The sequence below is a fragment of the Oryctolagus cuniculus genome, chromosome 7 (genome assembly GCF_964237555.1).
Source record: "Oryctolagus cuniculus chromosome 7, mOryCun1.1, whole genome shotgun sequence".
Taxonomy (NCBI): domain Eukaryota; kingdom Metazoa; phylum Chordata; class Mammalia; order Lagomorpha; family Leporidae; genus Oryctolagus; species Oryctolagus cuniculus.
In genome coordinates, this window is record NC_091438.1 from 122486888 (window position 1) to 122507742 (window position 20855).

At 48.8% G+C, this 20855-nt stretch overlaps 1 pseudogene; it reads left to right on the forward strand.

Annotated features, from left to right (window-relative positions):
- The first annotated feature begins 19503 nt into the window (after positions 1-19503).
- LOC100352680 (phosphoglycerate mutase 1-like) lies at positions 19504-20382 on the forward strand (annotated as a pseudogene).
- The last annotated feature ends 473 nt before the right edge of the window (positions 20383-20855 follow it).

Consider the following 20855-nt stretch of genomic DNA (forward strand, 5'->3'; position numbering starts at 1 on the left):
TCTTCCACTGCTTTCTCAGGCCAAAGCAGAGAGCTGGATTGAAAGTGGAGCATCCGAGTCTCGAATCAGTGCCCATATGGAATGCTGAGGCTTCAGGCCAGGGCATTAACTTGCTGCGCCACGGCGATGGCCCCTCAATGTCTAAATCTTTTATGTGCCCAAGTGTATTTTAAAATTGCACAAGTAGTGCGGGGTCGCTGTGGAAAGATTGGGCAACACATCAGAAGACTTCCAGCTAAGCGTGACAAAGACATATGTGCCTTCCCCTGAAACCACTAAAAAGACAGTGACGAGCTCTTATTAAAATATTTAAAGCCACAAGACAAGGAGAACAGCAGAGGAGATGGTAGGAGCAACATTATATTTTTTCTCTGTTTTTTTTTTGAGGTATAATTGACAAATATAATTGTATATATTTAAGATGTACAACGTGGTATTTTGAAGTTTGTTATTTGAAATCCATGCATGTTTTTTCACAATGTACATTTTAATGATCATTTTAAAGACTTCTCATACATGGATTTTAATTTTTTTACATTCAAATAAACTCATCTTTTAATTTCATTTTCCATGACATTTTTAAATAAAAAAAATCTTTATTTTAAAAGGCAGAGAGAAGAAGACAACGAGATTGACAGAGGAAGAGTGAGGTCTTCCACCCACTGGTTTACCCCCAAAATGCCTGCAACAGCCAGGGCTGAGCTAGCCAAAGGCAGAGCCCAGAACACAATCTAAATCCACCTGGGTGGCAGGGACCCAAGTGCTTGGGCTGTTACCTGCTGCCTCCCAGGTACACTCCATGAGCTATTGGGTACCCTTGTCTGTATACATTGCGAAATGATTACCACAATCAAGGTAACTAACCTATCCATCCCGTCACACACTTACTTTGAATTTTTTGGTGGTGGGAATATTAAGATTTCCTCTCGACAAATTTCAAGCAGATCATACGTCATTACTGCGTGTTGGGAGCTGGAGAGAAGGCAACACAGACTCAGCAGACCTCAGAAAGCTCCATCTGACACCCCAAGCAAATGGATTTCCTCTGGGGACCCCCGAAAGGCGCAGGCCCTTCTAGGGGCCAGATGGCATCTTCCGCAAAACGGGAGGAGGCGGCGCTTATTCACCGAGGATAAACAGAGGGTCTGCGGCCTCCAGCAGGGGGCGCTAGAGGGCGGGAGCGCTGCACTGAAAACAGGCGATGAAGCGAGTGTTCACAGCCTCCGCGCCCAGCACACACACCCTCCCCCGCCTCAGTGGGCACCCGGTACCTGAGGACCAGGCAGACACCTCTGGGCAGGAGACTGGAAGATGACCCCGGTGCTGGCGGGGGCGGGACACCCTCCGAAATGATCCAGTCCGCAGCGGCTGACAGCAGCCAGACCCTCATGCACGGGGCTCTCAATCACCTTTAACCTTTTCCTTTAAAACAACTGTTTCCGCTTCTAATAACATCAGACTTAGAGTAAAATCACAATATTCCCTTTAAAATCTGGCTATGCGCTTTTTATGATGATGCCCCTTTACTCCCAAATAATTTAATGTTTCGTAGAACAAAGGAAATTCTTTTTAGCACTGAAATCAACAGTGACTCAGCGCTGTTATCTGACCTGCAGACTCAATGCGGGCTTTTCTAACTGTCCAGTAACGCCCTTCTCGGCAGAAGAGGCCGGTCCCGGACTCCACTGAGTTGTCCTGTCTTCCTAGGCTCTTTTCCCTCGAAGCAGCTCCTCAATGCCTGCATGTTGATTGACAGGGTCCCTGCAGGGTGTCGCTGGTGCCCCCTACTGGTTACGGTGAGGTCGTGGGCCAGCGGCAGGACCCGCAGGAATGCCGCTGTGTTCTTGTCAGCAACCCACTCAGGAGGCACCAGGAGTCCACTTCCGCATTACTGGTGTCGTTAGCTCTAATTACGCTTCTAGGAAGCTGTCAGCTTTCCGCAGTGTAAAGTCACTGCTTTTATTTTGTAATTAATAAGTATCTGCCACTCACCACTTGGGCATTGGTGATTCCTGTTTGAATCGGTTGTTATCGTGATGTTATCTGGTGTGAGTTGCTAATTTCTCCGTTCCTTCCAGTTTATTAGTTGTTCTCTTTTTTACTGTGAAGAATTTTCATTCAATTTGTACCAGTGTAGACCTATGGACCATATTCAAGCCATGAGTTATAGTCTGTTATTATTGACATACCTTTTAGGCTCAGTTTCTTCTTATTGATATATATTTTCGTGCTCAATTTGCCGTATTTTTTATTTTCCCAGGTTTGTCCATTGGGAGCTTCTGCAAGCTGGCTCATTTATTCTGCTGAAGCCTGCGGGCCCACGGACGCTCAGCCTGATGGGACGGCCTTGCCAATGTGACGGCTTAGTGTCTCCAGCACCCTCTGGGCACTTTCTGCCACGAAGATGTTCTGGCCTCATCCGGCACTGTCTGTGCTCCAGGACAGGAAGAATCAGTCATTTGTTCGAGGAGACTTGGCAAAAAGCAAAAAATAATCAGCCAAGGAGAGCTTCATAGAACAGACAGAAACAAAACCAAAATACCAATCAAGCCGAGAAAAGCTACTTAGGGGGCAGGGCGTTCAGCCGAGCAGGGAAGCCGTCCGTCCGTGTCTCACAGCGGCGTGCCTGAGTCTGAGCCCCGGCCCTGACTCCTGCCTGCAGCTTCCGGCTGGCCCTGGGAAGCAGCGGTGAAGGCTCAGTTAGGTTCCCGACATCCACGTGGGGGACCTGGATTGAATTCTGGGCCTTGGCCTCATCCAACACCAGCCGTATCTGGCATTTGGGGAGTAAGCCAGAGGATGGAGCTCCCTCTTTTTCTGTCTATTTGTATCTCTGTACTTTTTTTTTTTTTTTTTTTTTTTTGACAGGCAGAGTGGACAGTGAGAGACAGAGAGAAAGGTCTTCCTTTGCCGTTGGTTCACCCTCCAATGGCCGCCGCGGCCGGCGCGCCGCGCTGATCCGATGGCAGGAGCCAGGTACTTCTCCTGGTCTCCCATGGGGTGCAGGGCCCAAGCACCTGGGCCATCCTCCACTGCACTCCCTGGCCACAGCAGAGAGCTGGCCTGGAAGAGGGGCAACCGGGACAGAATCCGGCGCCCCAACCGGGACTAGAACCCGGTGTGCCAGCGCCGCTAGGCGGAGGATTAGCCTGGTGAGCCGCGGCGCCGGCTGTACTTCATTTTTTAAAAAGTTACTTGGCAGAAGCAGAGATGAAGGAGGGAGAGGATGTTTTTAAAAATCCAGTCTGCTCTCGCTAATATCTTTAGTGAACCAAGAGAAGCTTTTACTTCTGTTACAGAAGAGGATGCCTTAACAGGTCAAGAAGAAGAAACTCTAGGGTGTTACATATTTGAGAGCACAAATGAAAAATTCGATTGAGGAGTTAGGAGCTAAAGCTGAGGAACTAACCAGAAAAATGACGCAAAGAGGCAGAGATGGACGATGTGCAAGCAAAGACACCGGAGGTCTGGATTCTGGAAGGTGAGGGTTCCAGAAAAAGAGCAAGTGGAGGCCAGGTCCACAGATGGAGGGCCTGGCTGTCTGCAGACACAGGCAAGCCGGGCCTCTAAGGCTTGGGAGCTGCCCGCCTGTTCGCTGATCCTGAAGAACTGTCCGGCAAAGTTTTAACAACTGGCTCTCCAAAAAGGGAGACTTATGCACACACGCGTTTATTACAGATTTGAAACAACAATCCTAAGATAACAAGATATACATTACTCTTTTATTGTATATTCTATATATCCAATTGATTCACAAACTTTCACTGTTGTTGTTTTTTTAAAGATTTATTTATTTTATTTGAAACTCAGAGTTACAGAGAGGGAGAGGCAAAGGCAGAGGGGGGGGGTCTTTCATCCTCTGGTTCACCCCCCAAATAGCTGCAAGGCAGGGCCAAGATCTTCACCTGGGCGTCCATGTGGGTGCAGGGGCCCAAGAACTTGGGCAAAATTGCGCTGTTTTTCTAGGTGCATTAGCAAGGAGCTGGATCAGAAGTGGAGCAGCTGGGACTGGAACTGGTGCTCAGATGGGATGCCGGCGCTGTAGGTGGTGGCTTTATACACCTTGCCACAGCACTGGCCCCTGCTGTTGTTTTTTAAATAGTTAATTTATTTGAAAGAGAGAGAGACAGAGATCTTCTATGTGTTGGTTCACTCCCTAAAAACCTGCAATAGCTGGGGCTGGGCCAGGCCTCTGGGAGCGGGGAACTCAGTCCTGGCCTCCTACATGGGTGGCAGGGCAGGGACCCAACCACCTGAGCCGTCGCCTGCCGCCTCCCTGGGTGTGCATCAGCAGGAAGCTGGAACTGGGAGCAGAGCCAGGGCTGGAGTGCGGGCACTCTGCTGTGGCCTGCAAGTGTCCCAAGTGGCATCTTAACCGCTGTGCCAAATATTTGCCTTCCCACTTTCACTGTTTTTTTTTTTTAACCCCAAACTCGTATCTGTAGCTGATGGTTGTGATTTAACCATATTTTGACAAATAGAATTGTATCCTAATCTGCTCCTTTTCCCTAAATCTGCTGTCATTAAATCTGATATATGATTTACATTAGAACTGCTTCCCAAACATCAAATTATAGTCATTAATAAACCTCTTTCAGCGTCAGCCCCACATATTCTGCAATTTCACCTGTTTGTCAAAGACGTGAGTGATTTTTTTGTGCATTTGATCATAGTCTTCAAATGCTTGAAAAACATTCTCTCAAACGTGTGCGTGCTATGATGTGGCAGCTGAGGCCTGACGTGAGAGGACGTGCACCGTTGACATTTTCCCCATCTCTCTCTAATGTCCGGGCTGCGCGCTCTTTCTGTAAAGGGCCAGATGCTAACCACTTAGGCTTTGAGAGCTTCCTGGGGTCTCGCAGGTTCCCATTTGTTCTATTTTTGTAACATTTTTAAAAACCAAAAATCACTCTTGGGTCAACATTCAAAAGTCTCCTGTTGGCCACCGTGTGCTGAGTCCTGGTCTAGCAATCAACAGAGCACTGACCTGAGCCTGGAGTGCTTGTAACTCCCCTCCCTGCTGTGCAGCTCGGAGCTGCGGCGTGATGTGCGGCAGGGGGACGGGCGGCAGTGCGTAGCACCTGCCCCAGGAAGACCTGGTTGGCCTGCGTTGCCGCAGGAGCTTATGCATTGTATTATGAGTGTGTGTTGATTACCTTTGTTTTTCCATGTAGCTTATTTAATTGTAAGTTTATATATAATAATTCTTAGTAGTGGCAATGTTGAACAACTGGTTTGAAGAATTCTTCCAAATATTAACAAATGGCTCTTGTGATCTGGTGTGAGTTGGCGTCAGCTGTTGGGTGAAAAAGGGCATGGCTTTGTGCTAAGTGACTTCAGAGAGCATCATTTCCAATAGAGGAGATGAATGGGAGGCAGCTACAAGGAAGGACTCCTACAGGAGAGACCTCTGGTCCCCAGGGCTCAGAAACTCTTATTTTGCTGTTGTACATAGAGTTGCCCTGAGTCAACACCGTGCTCCCACTCTCCCTTGTAGCTCCAGGCAACCGTATGAGTACCTTCTGGTGAACGTGCAATAAATGAAAGTGATGCTTGCAACTTGGCTGAGATGCCGGTAGGGGATTGGTATGCCTTCTCCCCTTTGGCCAGAACATGGGCATAAAAGTTGCTACCAGTGGCCACCCTGCACCATGGTGGATCCTTGGAAGTGGAACCAAACATGTTGGAGAAATTGGATGGAAGAGGCCTGGCTCCCTCTCCCGGGGAGAGTCTACCAGTCATTCCCTGACTACTCCTGCACTTCTTGCACAGGAAGAAGGGAACAGAATTCTTACTGTGTTTAAGCTGCCGCCTTTGTAGGTCACATCCTGAAGACCGAGTCATTTATTTGCCTGAAGAATGTGAGGGTTTGGACCTGCTAAATCTCAGAGCTCCTCTCTAAACCCTGGAGATCGTCTTCCTAACTGGAGTTGACCAATAATGGATTTGACTTTCTTTTGATGTAATGAGTTCCCCATTCCTGGAAGTGTTCAAGCAGAAGCTGGAGGTGACATCATGGTGATCTGTCAACAGCCTGTATAGACCCCCTAACTGTGGTTCACAGCGGGAGGAACTTCAGAACTCAGCCCTCAGTCTGCTCCAGTAAGTGATGGATGAATACATTACAAACAAGCAGATATCATCTGTGAGGAACAGCATGTGGAAAGAGCCCTGGCATTGCATTTGGACAGATCCATTTTTAAATCCCACCTTTCCACTCCCTACCTATGTCACCAGCGCTCTGTCTGCCCAGTGTATCTGCCTTTCTGGACTTGTATGTCTCATCCTGTCTTTCTGCACCTGTGTGTCTCACCCTGACCCATCCCCTTGGTTGCCATAGAACTGACATCTTCTTCAGAAACCCCAGCTTCTGCCTGTTGTTGATTGGCTGAGGAGTAGGGAGGGTACTTGTTGGTTGGCCAATCAGGGTCTTTCTCTTTGAACTTGGAATTGAGACTCAAAGATTCTTGTTAAATTTGGCTAATATTATGAATTGAGGGGTAAATTTGGGAGTCATGAGGATTGGGAAATAAAGAGAAAAATGAAGTAGATACTCAGAGAAAAGCAGGAAGACCAACAGGCTCCCTGGTTCCAGTCACATCCTGAGATCATCTGCCTTGGGACTTTGTGATCCCCTACATCCTTATAATCTATTTTCAGCTGACTCCAGTAGAATTTGGTACTTATAACAAAGAATGCCAGCTGACATGCAAATAACCAAGATCTCCAAAGGAGAGTGAGTGGAGAGAGAAGAGCAGGGGCCTAGGATGGAGGCTGGGGCCACCAGCATGGTCACCCCCACACAGGTAGGGGAAGGGTGGCTTGAAAGCAGACAGAGGAGGAACAGCCTAAAGAGTAGGAGCAAAACCAGGAGCGGTGGCTGCAGGCACAGCTGGGCAGGGAGTGATGGATGCTTGGGGACCTTGGGGAGGGCAGTGCTGGGAGGGTGCAGGTGGAGCCTGGTGGCGGGGGCGGGCGATCGGCACAGTGACTAAGGTGCCACTTGGGATGCCTGCATCCTGTATCAGAGTGCCTGGGCCGGAGTTCTGGCTCTGCTCCTGATTCCAGCTTCCCTCGACCATGCACCCAGGGAGGCGGCAGGTGATGGCTCAAGTAGTTGGGCTCCCGCCAGCCAACCATGTGGGAGATCTGGATTGAGTCCCTTGCTCCTGGCTTCTCCTGGCCCAGCCCAGGCCATTGAAGGCTTTCGGGGGGAGTGAACCAGCAGATGAGAGCTTTCCTCTGTCTCTCTCTCTCCATTGTCTCCAAAAAACAAAACAAAAGAAGTTTGCGGAGTGAGAACATGCTTGGCTGTGAAGAGGTGACTGGTGCTAGTTCAAGGGGGACCCGGTTGAGGGAGGCTCATTGCCTTTAGGGCTGGAGAGACTTGAAGGCGTTGTAGACTGGGGGACCTGTTCCCCATGCCAAGGCCAGCGCACCGATGGTGGGATCCCTGGGAGGGCGCAGGTTGGACTTGGACAGAAGCTGGAGGAGAGGTTTGTGATGTGCGAGGGGGAGTGAGAGGCGAGCAGGAGGGACTGTGAGGCTGCCGGGCTCCTGTGGGGCACAGCTGCGGCCGGGATGGCCAGCCCGGAAGCCCAGAGCAGGAGCAGGTCCTTGGTGGGGTGGTGCCGGGACTCGGGCGTGGGTCACAGGGGGTGAGGGGGGTGGGGGACAAGGAGAAGCAGAGGCGCTCTGGAAACCTGGGGTGCCGGGTGCGGCAGAAGTGCTCCTGGGGAGCGGCCCAGGAGGGGAAGGGCAGAGCTCCAGCGGGGTCTGAGGATCGCCTTGGTCAAGACAGCCAGACAGCCAAAGTCAGAACTGTCTGTGGACAAGGCCAGGCTCAGACCCGGGCTCGGTCGGGGGTTAATGGAGGGGCACAGTTTTGGATCTGAGCGAAGCTGAGCATCTCCCCTGGTGAATCACATTGATGACGCCTGCTAGACTGGGACCTCCAATCCAGGCCGCTCCACCTGGCAGCCTGGGAAGCGGTGCGGATTCCCGGCTAGGGCGAGAGTGAGGCGAGGCGTGCGCCGCCTTCCATCCCTGGACGAGGCCCCGTGCCCGTCATCTCCATAGTGACCACGAGAGGGCAGCAGAGCCTTGACTAACACAGACAATGTCAGCCAAACGCCCCAGCCCAGAGTGGCAGAAGCCGGGCCACGCCGGCTCCCAGATCTGGGGGCTGAGGAAGGACGTCTCACCTCTAGTTACAGGACCACTCGGTTTAGAAGGAGCTTCAGCGTCAGGTCCCTGACGCCGCCGACCCTCGCCTCCGCCCCGGTCCTGTCTCCCGGGCCAGAGCCACCCTCCTGGGGTTGGGGGCGGGGCTTCACTGCATCTGTGCCTGGTGACTGGCACAGAGCCCAGCGTGGAGTGCGGAGTGCGGGCTTAGGAAATGTTTGTTAGTTCTTGGAGGGTGGGGCAGTGCAGTGCGTGCACTGGCTTTGGAATCAGATCTGATTTAAAGTCTGGATCTTGCTGTGTCCACTTAAGCAAGCCACTTAGCCTCTCTGAGCCTCTTGCTCATTATTTGTAAGGGAAAATACTGGTACCTGACTTGCAGGGCTGCTGTCGGGATTGAGAGAAATGATGCAGGACGCGCCTGTGACCAGAGGCTACAATCACTTATAAAGGGAGCAGTTGGTGTGAGGCGGTTTCGAGAGATGATGGTGGGAGATGAAGAGGCGGCTGTCAGAGGAGGAGGCTGGAGGTCAGGGAGGAGCCTGGATGCCAGTGATGGACATGGTGACATAGGGTTTCTCCTGTCTGCAGTGTGGATCCCTGGGGAGCTCTGCTCAGATGGTCAGACAGAAACAAGCACAGGAAAGACTTTCTCCCAGCTCTTGGCAGCCCCGTGTACTGAGACTCCACATGTGCGCACACACACTTGAGAAATTATCCCGGGCCGGCACTGTGGCGTAGCGGGTAAAGCCGGTGCAGGCCACAAACAGCATGCCATATGGGTACCGATTCAGGTCCTGGCTGTGCCACTTCCGATCCAGCTCTCTGCTAGGGCCTGGGAAAGAAGCAGGAGATGGCCCAAGTGCTTGGGCCTCTGCACCCACATGGAAGACCTGGAGGAAACTCCTGGCTTCAGACTGGCGCAGCTCCGGCCATTGTGGCTAATTAGGGAGTGAACCAGTGGATGGAAGACCTCTCTCTCTCTCTCTCTCTCTCTCTCTCTTTCTCTCCAACTCTGCCTTTCAAATAAATCTTTTTTAAAAGAAATTATTTCACATTTCCAGACTTGCCAGGTGTAGAGAGCTCCCTTCCACTGCAGTCGCCTGCTGGAAGTCACCACGTTCCCCCTCTGCGTACACAGCGTTGCTGTTCCTGAGCTGCTCTGAGACAAAGCTGCACGCATGCGGCCCTCTGCCCTGAGCGCGTCCGTGCAGGCATTCAGAGAAGGCCGTTTCCCGGCGTGAGCACGGGGCTGGCACCACCTGCAGGACATGTAGCGCTGAGACAACATTCTGTGGCAGACAGAAGGCTGGCCTCCCCAGTGTAGCCTCATCCCAGACAGAGGTGTGTGTTCTAAGGCACTATCTTTGTGGTCATTTGTTCTAGCAGCAATAGAAACGCTTTCATGAATTCTGACTCAATTTCAGTTTTGTCCATTGACCCAGTAATGCCCTGTAGTGCATTTTCTCCCTCCAATTGTCATCCAGCCCAGCATCACGTGCGAGTATTGTGTTTCGTAGTCCTGTCTTTTCCATCTCCTGTAGCTGAAGCCTCCCTCAGCAGTTCCTTGTCTACGATGCTGATGCTCCAATCTGCATCGTGATTGTCATTGCTCTGATGGAAACTGGGCACCAGGAGACAAGTGACACCTGTTCCCTGCCCTTGAGGCCTACACAGCCCCCGAGAAGCTCCTGGGCCATGGGCGGACAGACAGGTACCCTTGTGCCTTCATCCCATGGACACGTATTGGAGTCGATATGGGCCAGGCAAGGGTACCAAGGTGGACAAGATGCCTCCCTTATGCAGCCTACAGACTCCAGGGGGGGACAGGACAACCAAGGGAGTGCTGCATCCCCAGCACCCGGAACCCAGCTGTCACACACTAGCCGCGCAGTGACTCGAGGCTGGCTGATGAACGACTGCACACCACAGGACATCCGTGCTTCCCTGGGGCTTCTTTAACAGGTGAAGCCACTGGGGCTCAGTGACGGGATGCAGCTCCTGCTCCCAACCGGGTGGTCTGGGGACCACTCTCCGCAACACACAGAAGCAGGCAGGCAAGCTGGTTTCCTGCCCGTAGGCAGCTGGGGCTTGGGGAGGAGCTGCCTACTCTCTGCTTCCTGCTCTGGGGCCCAGGGCCCTCTGACTGCCCTGTGGTTGTTTAGTCAGCGATAATATCGGATTTACTTTCATCTCCGAATTGCATCAGATGTCGCCAGTGACATTTCACTGACACACAGGCGGAGGCTGGCATTTGGAGACTGTCAGCATGTTACAGATGTAGAAGGGGACTGTGCCGGGCGTTTGGTTGATTGTTCATTAGATGCAGCGAGCCCGGGAAGGGGGAAGCCCTGCCAGAGCTCCCCGCCCCGCCCCGAGACTGACTTTCCTCTTGTGGTGTCTGTGAAGTTTGGGGAGCAAACGACAAAGGGCGTTGTTCTCCATCTGTGCGTCTCTTCCCTGTTCCAGTCATGCCTGACAACTCACACTGTCTTTCTCTTGCAACTGAAGGATGAAGGAAAGGGAAAAGAGGCAGATGGGGATGGCAATTCATGTTCATTCAACACCTGACGCTCTGGAGGGTGCTTAACCTCTCTGCCTCAGTTTTCTCATCTGTTAACTGGGGATAATAGCATGGACTAGTAGCATGGGGCTCTTGAAGGAATTAAAATATTCACAGTGCTTAGAAGAGTGCCTGGTGCATGGTAGGCACCATGCCCCTTTCTACACCTACCACCGATGCTGCTGTCACTGCACGCGGTGTGTGTGTGGGGGGCAGAAGATGCACTCCCTGTCCTCAGGTAACTGGCGGCCTACAGGGGAAATGGGCGGGTCTGTGACTCGCTCTTCAGGGTCTGGCACTAGACTATTTTTGGACTCTATAACTTTGAGTTTTGGAAGTTCCAGATGATATATTTTTAAAGTTCTCTTAGTTCTAAAGTTCTGTGATTCCAAGTGTCAAGGGTGATCTGAAGTGTCAGGCACCGGCTGGTTGTCCGTCACACCCATTGCCCTCTCCCGCTGGGCACACAGACTCTTTCGCAGTCTCCTGGACAGGAAAGTGGGGCTGAGCTGTGGTCAACGCAGGTGGGTGGAAGTGAGTGCAGGCCACCATCAGACCTGGCGCTGAGACACCCGGGGAATCCTCCATGCTCTTTCTCCATCTCTGGACAGATGACGAGCACACCAAAGACCTGTTGGCTGGCGGAGCCACGATATGGAAAGAGCCTGGGTCCCTGAATGAGCACGTGGAAGGATGTCTGAGCAGGAACGGGAGCAGGAACTACATTTCCATTGCGTTAAGCCGTTACAATCCCAGGGTGTATCTATTTCTGCACTGGAAAAAATTCTCATGCCTTCAGATTCTCTTTAGGAGTTGCGAGGAATCAGAGGTCATGGAAGTTTGAACAGTAGCAAGGCAGATGGGAACCTTTGCCAGCAGACTCTCTCCCATCATCTCCCCACTATCTTCCACCCGCAATAGACCACTTCCATGGTCTCCCTCAGCCCCCAACTGGGCATGATGTCCCCAACGTGCAGGTCCAGCCTGCCCCTTCCTGAGTCGAACTCAGCTTTCAGTCGGTGGGGCATGAGCCGCCTGCCGCGGTCACGCGCCTGTGACCGGGGTCCCCGCCTCTCCTGGAGCCCCAGCTGCAGATGATACTGCCTGTGACTTTGGGGCTGGCTGCCCACACCGCCCCTCGCCCTGCTCCGCAGGAGTGAGCTGGGCCCGGCTGGCTCCCCTGGCCTCCCCCTCTCTCCCTCGTGGCCTGCTCCTGCACTACACTGCCCCTCTCCCCAAACCCCTCCCCCTGAGAATGCCTGCCAGGACAGTCTGCTCCTTGGCAGAGGAAACCTTCCCTGCTCCATGGCATTTATTAAGCACTTAGTGTGTGCCTGGCTCTGTAGACGCTTTGCACATCAATCTTTCTCTATTCCCGCTTTAGAGATGAGGAAGCTGATGACCTCAGAGGTCAAATGCCTTACTGAAGGTCACGCCCCCAAGCTCCCTTTGTTCTGGAAGAGGGGGTCCATTTCAGGGCACTCACTGATTTGGTGTCTCCCACTAGAGAAGTGGGCTGCCCACGGATTTACTGTATGATAAAGCCAGAATGGGCCACTAATTTGGAAATAATTGTTCAGCTGGGAACGGGGAAGAGGGAAAAGAGAAATTGCAAGCGACGACAAGGCAGAAAATCAGAGGTGGTTTGAATTAAGAGCCGTTACCCACCGCTGGCTGACCTGCTCCTCCACCTGCCCGTCTTCCAGTTCTCTCCGTTTGTGCCCCGCTCTGGTTTTCTGTAGCACTGGTCACAGGTCGCTGGTGATGAGAAGCTGAGAGAATCGCAGTGACTGGGGTCTCCCAGCTGGCACTGGTCTGGGAGGCGGTGCCCGCTGCCTGGTGCGGGAGTGACTTTGATGTCCACTGTTCTCCTTTGTCTTTTGGGGCTCGGCCTTAACTTTTACCCATTCACTTGTTGAAGGCACTGGGGACCAGGGAGCTTGCCAGTGGGAGGGGGGTGGGGGGAGGGAGAGGGACGGAGGGCATCAGAGACGACCGATTGTCTCTCGGTGCTCTAGAGACACTCTCTTCTCCCTGCCTCCCTGCCTCTGGAGTTCAGAGGTTGCTCATTTTCCTTCTGGTCTGTGAATCTCAGTGCCCTGGGAAAGGCCTTGTGCTGGACCGTAGGAATTACTGCTGTAGTTCTGTGCCACGCTAGGATGCTTGGTGACTGTGTTGGGTTAAAGTTGAATGGACATGAATTGGGTTAAAGCTGAATGCAAGGGGCTGAGTGGCCACTGTGAGTGTGAGAGAGACTCTGTCTCAGATTCAACAGGAGGGGTGGCCCAGGGGAGGGTGAGTGGTGCTGGATTCATATCCTGGTTTCTGCCACTTATCAGCTGTGCAATCTGGCTAAGTTGCTCAATCTCCCTGGACCTCAGCTTCCTTTTAGGGGTGCTGTGAGGTTTACATGACATACATCATGCTAAGCTCCCAACACAAGCAATTGCCTCCCTTTTTCTCCACTGGGGCACATCATATCATTTCTCCAAGCCTCAATTTCTTGATACATAAAATGGGGGAGAAAGTGAACTGCCTCTTGTGCCAACCTCACAAGGTCAGAGTGAAGGTGAAATGATACAAAGAGTATCACTGGGTGTTCAACCTAGCAGTTAAGATGCTGGTTAGGATGCCTGTATCTGAGAGCCGAGGGTTGACACCCAGCTCTGGTTCCCGATTCCAGCTTCCTGCTGATGTAAACCCTGGGCGGCAACTCATCAGGTGGTTGGGTCTCTGCCACCCATGTGGGAGACCTAGACTGAGTTCCTGGCTCCTAGCTTTTATGGGTATAACACTGGCTGTCGCAGGTGTTTGGGGATCACGGAGCTCCGGGATGGTTCTACTCTTGTTTGACTGTGTCCCCAAAAACCTCGGGTTTGTATTCTGAACATGGTGTAATTACTCTGGGGTAAAGTGGGCTTCTGGAATAATGTTATGTTTTGTGTTTTGGTCTGGATGGTAGGCGGTGGGCCTTGTGAAAACTCAGCAGAAAACACATGGAAGTTGAACAACGTGTTCCCGAATGAACAGTGGTCATTGAAGAAATCAAAAGAGAAATCAAAAAATTTCTGGAAATGAATGTCAATGATAATACAACATATTATAACTTATGGGATACAGCCAAAGCAGTGTTAAGAGAAAAGGCTATGGCTGGTTATAGCAGGATTTGGCTGTTGGTGCCTACACCAAGAAATTGTAAAGGCACCAAACAAATGAGCTAAGACCTAGAAAAACAATAGCAAATCAAACTCAAAACTTGTAGGAGAAAAAATAATTAAAATTAGAGATGAAATAAAATTGAAACCAAAAGAATAATACAAAAGATCAGTAAAATGAAGAGCTGGTTTTTAAAAAATAAACAAATTAGCCTAACTAATCAAAAAAAAAGAGGGAGAAGACCTAAATCAATAAAATTAGAGGTGAAAAATGAAATGTGACAACAGATACCACAGAAATAAAAAGGATCATCAGAAATTACTACAAAGAGCTGTATGGTAATAAATTGGGAAACTGAGAAGAAAGGTAGATTCCTGGACACATACAACCTACCTAAATTGAGCCATGAAGACATCGAAAACCTGAATAGACCAGTAACCAAGCCAGAAATTGAATTAGTAATAAAGACCATCCAACAAAGAAAAGCCTAGGACTGGATGGCTTCAGACATTTAAAGAAGAACTGAATTATACCAAACATTTAAAGAAGAACTAACTCCATTTTTCTCAAGATATTCAAAACAATTGAAAGAGAGGGAATCCTACCAAACTCCTTTTATAAAGCCAGCATCACCTTAATTCCTAAACCTGAAAAAAATACAACAGAGAAAGGGAACTACAGACCAATTTCCCTGATGAACACAGACACAAAAATCCTCAGCAAAATACCAGCCAGTTGAATCCAATAATACATCAGGAAGATCATTCACCCAGACCAAGTGGGATTTATCCCTATATGCAAGGATGGCTCAACATTCACAAATTAATCAATGTAATACAAAATATTAACAAACTAAAGAACACAAACTATATGATTATCTCAATAGATGCAGATGAATCATTTGACAAAATACAACATCCTTTCATGATGAAAACTTTGAGCAAATTGGGTATAGATGGAACATTCCTCAACACAATCAAGGCAATTTATGACAAACCCACAGCCAGCATCCTATTGAATGGGGAAAAGTTAGAAGCATTCCCACTGAGATCTGGTACCAGACAAGGCTGTCTACTCTCAATTCAATATAGTCCTGGAAATTTTAGCCAGAGCCATTAGGCAAGAAAAGGAAACCGAAGGGATACGAATTGGAAAGGAGGAAGTCAAATTATCCCTATTGCAGATGGCATGTTTCTATATATAGGGGATACAAAAGATTCCACTAAGGGACTATTGGAACTCATAGAAGAGTTTGGTAAATGGCAGGATATAAAATCAACACACAAAAATCAATAGCCTTTGTATACACAGACAATGCCATCGCTGAGGAAGAACTTCTAAGATCAATCCCACTCCACAATAGCTACAAAAAAATCAGATACCTTGGAATAAACTTAACCAAGGACATCAAAGATCTCTACAATGAGAATTATAAAACATTAAAGAAAGAAATGGAAGAAGACACAAAAAAAGGAAAAAATCTCCCATGTTCAGGTATTGGAAGAATCAATATCATCAAAATGTCCATACTACTAAAAGCAATTTACAGATTCAATGTGATACCAAATAAAATATCAAGGACATTCTTATCAGATGTAGAAAAAACAATGCTGAAATTCATATGGAAACACAAGAGACCCTGAATAGCTAAAGCAGTCTTATACACCAAAAACAAAGCCAGAGGCATCACAATACCAGATTTCAAGACATAATAGGGCAGTTATAATCAAAACAGACTGGTATTGGTAAAACAAAACAAAACAAAGCAAAAAAAACAGATGATTGACCAATGGAACAGAATAGGAACTCCAGAAATCAACTCACATGTCTACAACTTATCTTTGACAAAGGCACTTAAATCAATTTCTGGAGCAAGGACAGTCTCTTCAACAAATGGTGCTGGAAAAACTGGATCTCCACATGCGCAAGTATGAAGCAAGATCCCTACCTTACACCTTACACAAAAACCCACTCAAAATGGATCAAAGACCTAAATCTGTGACCTAATAATACCTAATAATAATCTGACACCATCAGATTATTGGAGAACATTGGGGGAAGCCTGTAAGACATTGACATAGGCAAAGAGTTCTTAGAAAAGACCCCACAGGCATGGGCAATCAAAGCCAAAATTAACAGATGGGATTACATCAAACTGAGAGGCTTCTGTACTGCAAAGGAAATATTCAGGAAAGTGAAGAGGCAACTGACAGAATGGAAGGCTTTATTTGCAAACTGATCAAGGATTAATAACCAGAATATATAAAGAGATCAAGAAGCTCAACAACAACAAAATAAACAACCCAGTTAAGAAATGGGCAAAGGGGGCCGGCGCTGTGGCACAGTGGGTTAAAGCCCTGGCCTGAAGTGCTGGCATCACATATGGGCGCTGGTTCAGACCCGGCTGCTCCACTTCCTGTCCAGCTCTCTGCTATGACCCAGGAAAGCAGTACAACATGAACCAAGTCCTTGGGCCCCTGCACCCATGTGGGAGACCAGGAAGAAGCTCCTGGCTCCTGGCTTCAGATCAGCACAGCTCTGGCCATTGTGGCCATCTGGGGAGTGAATCATCAGACGGAGGACCTCTCTCTTTCTCTCTCTCTGCCTCTCCTCTCTCTGTGTAACTCTGACTTTCAAATAAATAAATAAATCTTTAAAAAAAAAAAGAAATGGGCAAAGAACTTAAACAGATATTTTTCAAAAGAGGAAATCCAAATGGCCAACAAACACTTGAAAAAATGTTCAGGATAACTAGCCATCAGGGAAATGCAAATCAAAACTATGTGAAGTTTCACCTCATCCTCATTAAAATGACTCTCATACAGAAATCAACAAGCAACAAATGCTGGCGAGAATGTGGGGAAAAGCTAACCAAATCCACTGTTGGTGGGAATGTAAACTGGTGCAGCCACTGTGGAAGACAGTATTGAGTTACCTCAGAAATCTGAATATAGACCTACCATATGACCCAGCCATCCCACTCCTGGATATTTACCCAAGGGAAATGAAATCAGCATATGAAAGAGTTATCTGTACCCCATGTTTATTGCAGCTCAATTCGTAATAGCTAAGATATGGAATCAACCCAGATGTCCATCAGCTGAAGACTTGATAAAGAAATTATGGGATATGTATACCATGGAATACTACACAGTGGTTAAAAAATGAAATCCTGTCATTTGCAACAAAATGGATGAATCTGGAAAACATCATACTTACTGAAATAAGCCAGTCCCAAAAGGACAAAACGCATATGTTCTCCCTGACCTGTGACAACTAATGGAACACCTTACAAGGTAATCTATAGGGCCGGCGCCATGGCTCACTAGGCTAATCCTCCGCCTTGCGGCGCCGGCACACCGGGTTCTAGTCCCGGTCAGGGTGCCGGATTCTGTCCCAGTTGCCCCTCTTCCAGGCCAGCTCTCTGCTGTGGCCTGGGAGTGCAGTGGAGGATGGCCCAAGTCCTTGGGCCCTGCACTCCATGGGAGACCAGGATAAGTACCTGACTCCTGTCTTCAGATCAGTGCGGTGCACTGGGGCTGCGGCAGCCATTGGATGGTGAACCAACGGCAAAGGAAGACCTTTCTCTCTGTCTCTCTCTCTCACTGTCTACTCTGCCTGTAAAAAAAAAAAAAAAAAAAAAAAGGTAATCTATAGAAGTGAAATTGATACTTTTTTGTTGTTGTTGTTTTGATAGGCAGAGTTAGACAGTGAGAGAGAAAGAGACAGAGAGAGAAAGGTCTTTCTTTGGTTCACCCCCAAATGGCCACTATGGCTGGTGCGTTGTGCCGATCCGAAGCCAGAAGCCAGGTGCTTCCTCCTGGTCTCCCACGCAGGTGCAGGGTCCAAGCACTTGGGCCATCCTTCACTGCTTTCCTGGGGCCACAGCAGAGGCTGGGCTGGAAGAGGAGCAACTGGGACAGAATCCGGCACCCCAACTGGGACTAGAACCCAGGGTGCTGGCTCCACAGGCAGAGGATTAGCCAAGTGAGCCACGGCACCGGCTGAAATTGATACTTTGAGATGCGATGACTTTGAGCAGCCCTTGTCTCGACTGTTGAGGAACAGTTTTTTTTCCATATTATTTGATGAACTATTTACTTAGTATAGACTTAACAACATTAATTGAAAATAAATCTTAGTAAAAAATAAGAATGGGAATGGGAGAGGGAAGAGGAAGAAGGGTGAGAGTGCAGGTGGGAGGGTGGGTATGGTGGGAAGAATTACTGTGTTCCTAAAGTTGTATTTATGAAATGCATAAAGTTTGTATACCTTAAATAAAAGGTTTCTGGGAAAAAAAAGAAAATTCAGCAGACTGTACATGCGTAATTAGCACACTTTCTGTATGCACTTTGTATACCAACATTGAAAATACTGTTGGTGCTGGCTGCATTTTTAATAATATTAATAATCTTAAAATTTTAAGGTGGATTAAGGGTATTTGTTTAAAACTGAGAATGAGTCCTTACTTTTTAGAGATACATGTTGAAATATTTATGGATGAAATGAATAGAAGTTGATTTAAAAAACATACCAGGGGCTGGCATCATGGCACAGCAGGTTAAGCCACAGCAAGCAATGCTGGCATTCTATATAAGCACAGGTTTGAGTCATGGCTGCAGCACTTCTGATTAAGCTCCCTGCTAATGTATCTGGGAAATCAACAGAAGATGATCCAAGTGCTTGGGCCCCTGCACCCATGTAGGAGATCCAGAGGGAGTTCCAGGCTCCTGCCTTCAACCTGGCCCGCCCTGGTCATTTCAGCCATTTGGGGAGTGAACCAATTGATAGAAGATATCTCTCCCACCCTCCACTCCATCCTTCTCTCTCTGTAACATTCCTTTCAAATAAGTGAATGAACCTTAAAAAAGTAAAAGCCCCACAACATCTCAGGAGTTGGGTGGTGGGGTGGGTAGGAATGCAGATTAATCAAGATGGCACAGTAGTTAAGATGCTGGGATGCCTGCATTCCATACTGGAATGCCTGAGTTTGAGTCTCATCTCTGCTTCTGATCCAGTTTCTTGCTAATGGCTCAAGTACTTGGGTCCCTGCCATTCATGTGGGAGAACTAGATGGAGTTTCTGACTCCTGGCTTTGGCCTCGCCCAGCCCTTGCTGTTGTGGACATTTAGGAAGTGATATAGTGGATGGAATATCTGTCTGTCTCTCTGCCTTCTGAATAAATAATAGAAATAAATAATAAAAATTGAAAAGACTGGCTAGGGGTTGGTAGCCAATGAGGCTGGGAGATGGTTATGTGCAGGATCATCATTTGCTCTATTTTTGTATGTTTTTGAAAATGTCCATAAGAAAAACTTTAAAATATTGAGAAGTTTGTTTACATTGTGACTAAGTGGAATCCATCACAGGTACAGAATGCTGGCTCAATGTTAGGAAATCAACTGTGAGTCATCACATCAATAGGCTAAAGAAGAAAAATTATGATCTCATCTGTAGATATGGAAAAGCATTTGACAAAATCTAACACCCATTTATGATATTAAAGAAAACTCCCAGAAAACTAGGAATAGAATGCAGCTTTCTCAGCTTGTTAAAGAACATCTGCAAAGAGTTGTTGCCACATCTCTGCCTTGCCACCAATGGCCGGCTACAAGCTGACGCTGATATAGCGTGGCAAGAGCACCTGGAACCTGGAGAACTGCTTCAGTGGCTGGTACGACACCGACCTGAGCCGTGCTGGCCACAAGGAGGCCAGGCGCTGCAGGCAGGCCCTGCGAGACAGTGGCTATGAACTTGACATCTGCTTTGCCTCGGTGCAGAAAAGAACCATCCAGACCCTCTGGACGGTGATGGATGCCACTGCCACTGACCAGATGTGGCTGCGGTTGTGAGGACTTGTAGCCTCAGTGAGCAGCACTATGAGGGCCTGACTGGCCTCAATAAAGCAGAAACTGCCGGCTACCAAGGTGAGGCCCAGGGGAAGATCTGGGGGTGCTCCTTTGATGTCTCTCCACCCACCTCGGAGCCTGACCACCACTTCTGCAGGAACATCAGTGAGGATCACAGGTATGCAGACCTCACTGTGCATCAGCTGCCCTCCTGTGAGAGTCTGATGGACACTGTAGCCAGAGCCCTGCCTTTCTGGAATGAAAAATCCTGTCCCCAGATCAAGGAGGAGAAATGGGTACTGGTTGCAGCCATGGCAACAGCCTCTGGGGCATTGCCAAGCATCTAGAGGGTCTCTGAAGAGGCTACTGTGGAGCTGAACCTCCATTGGTATTCCCATTGCCCATGAATTGGATGAGAACTTGGAGCCCAACAAGCCCATGCAGTTCCTGGGGGATGAAGAGACCATGCATAAAGCCATGGAAGCTGTGCCTGCCCAGGTCAAGGTCAAGAAATGCAGGGGAGCAGGCAGAGCACTATCCCCAGGACCACCCTTCCCACCTGCTCATTCCTCTGCACCTGACCCCTGCGCATGTCACACTGATCACATCTGTAGGCACCTTAGGTTGTAGCTGCAGGTGGGCACTGGTGGCTCCTGCATTCTTTTTAGCCATTTTGCCTCCTGCACCACTCCCTTCACAGAATCTACTTAGGACAGCAACCCTGGGGTACTGGCTCTCAGTCCAAGCAGAGGGAAGGGTCCTCTTCCAATAGAGTTGAGAGATCTAAATGCCCATGTGTGATAGTGCCCTATATACTAACGGCCTGCTAAAATAGGGAAAGGGAGGAACCATGCTAAGTCCTGACCAATAAGGAGAGTCTGCTGTGTTCCCAGGAGCCTGTCCTGTGTGCTTCTGCAGTCAGTTCACTGTGGGCGGGAGGTGTGGGTGTGTGTGTGTGGGGGGGTGTCTAGTCATTCCGGTGGCAGGTGAATGTAACCTGCATGGTGGCTTACACAAACCACCACCATTTATATACATATAAATGAATCATATATATATAATATATAAATATGTATTTATATATATATATAAAAACTGATAGT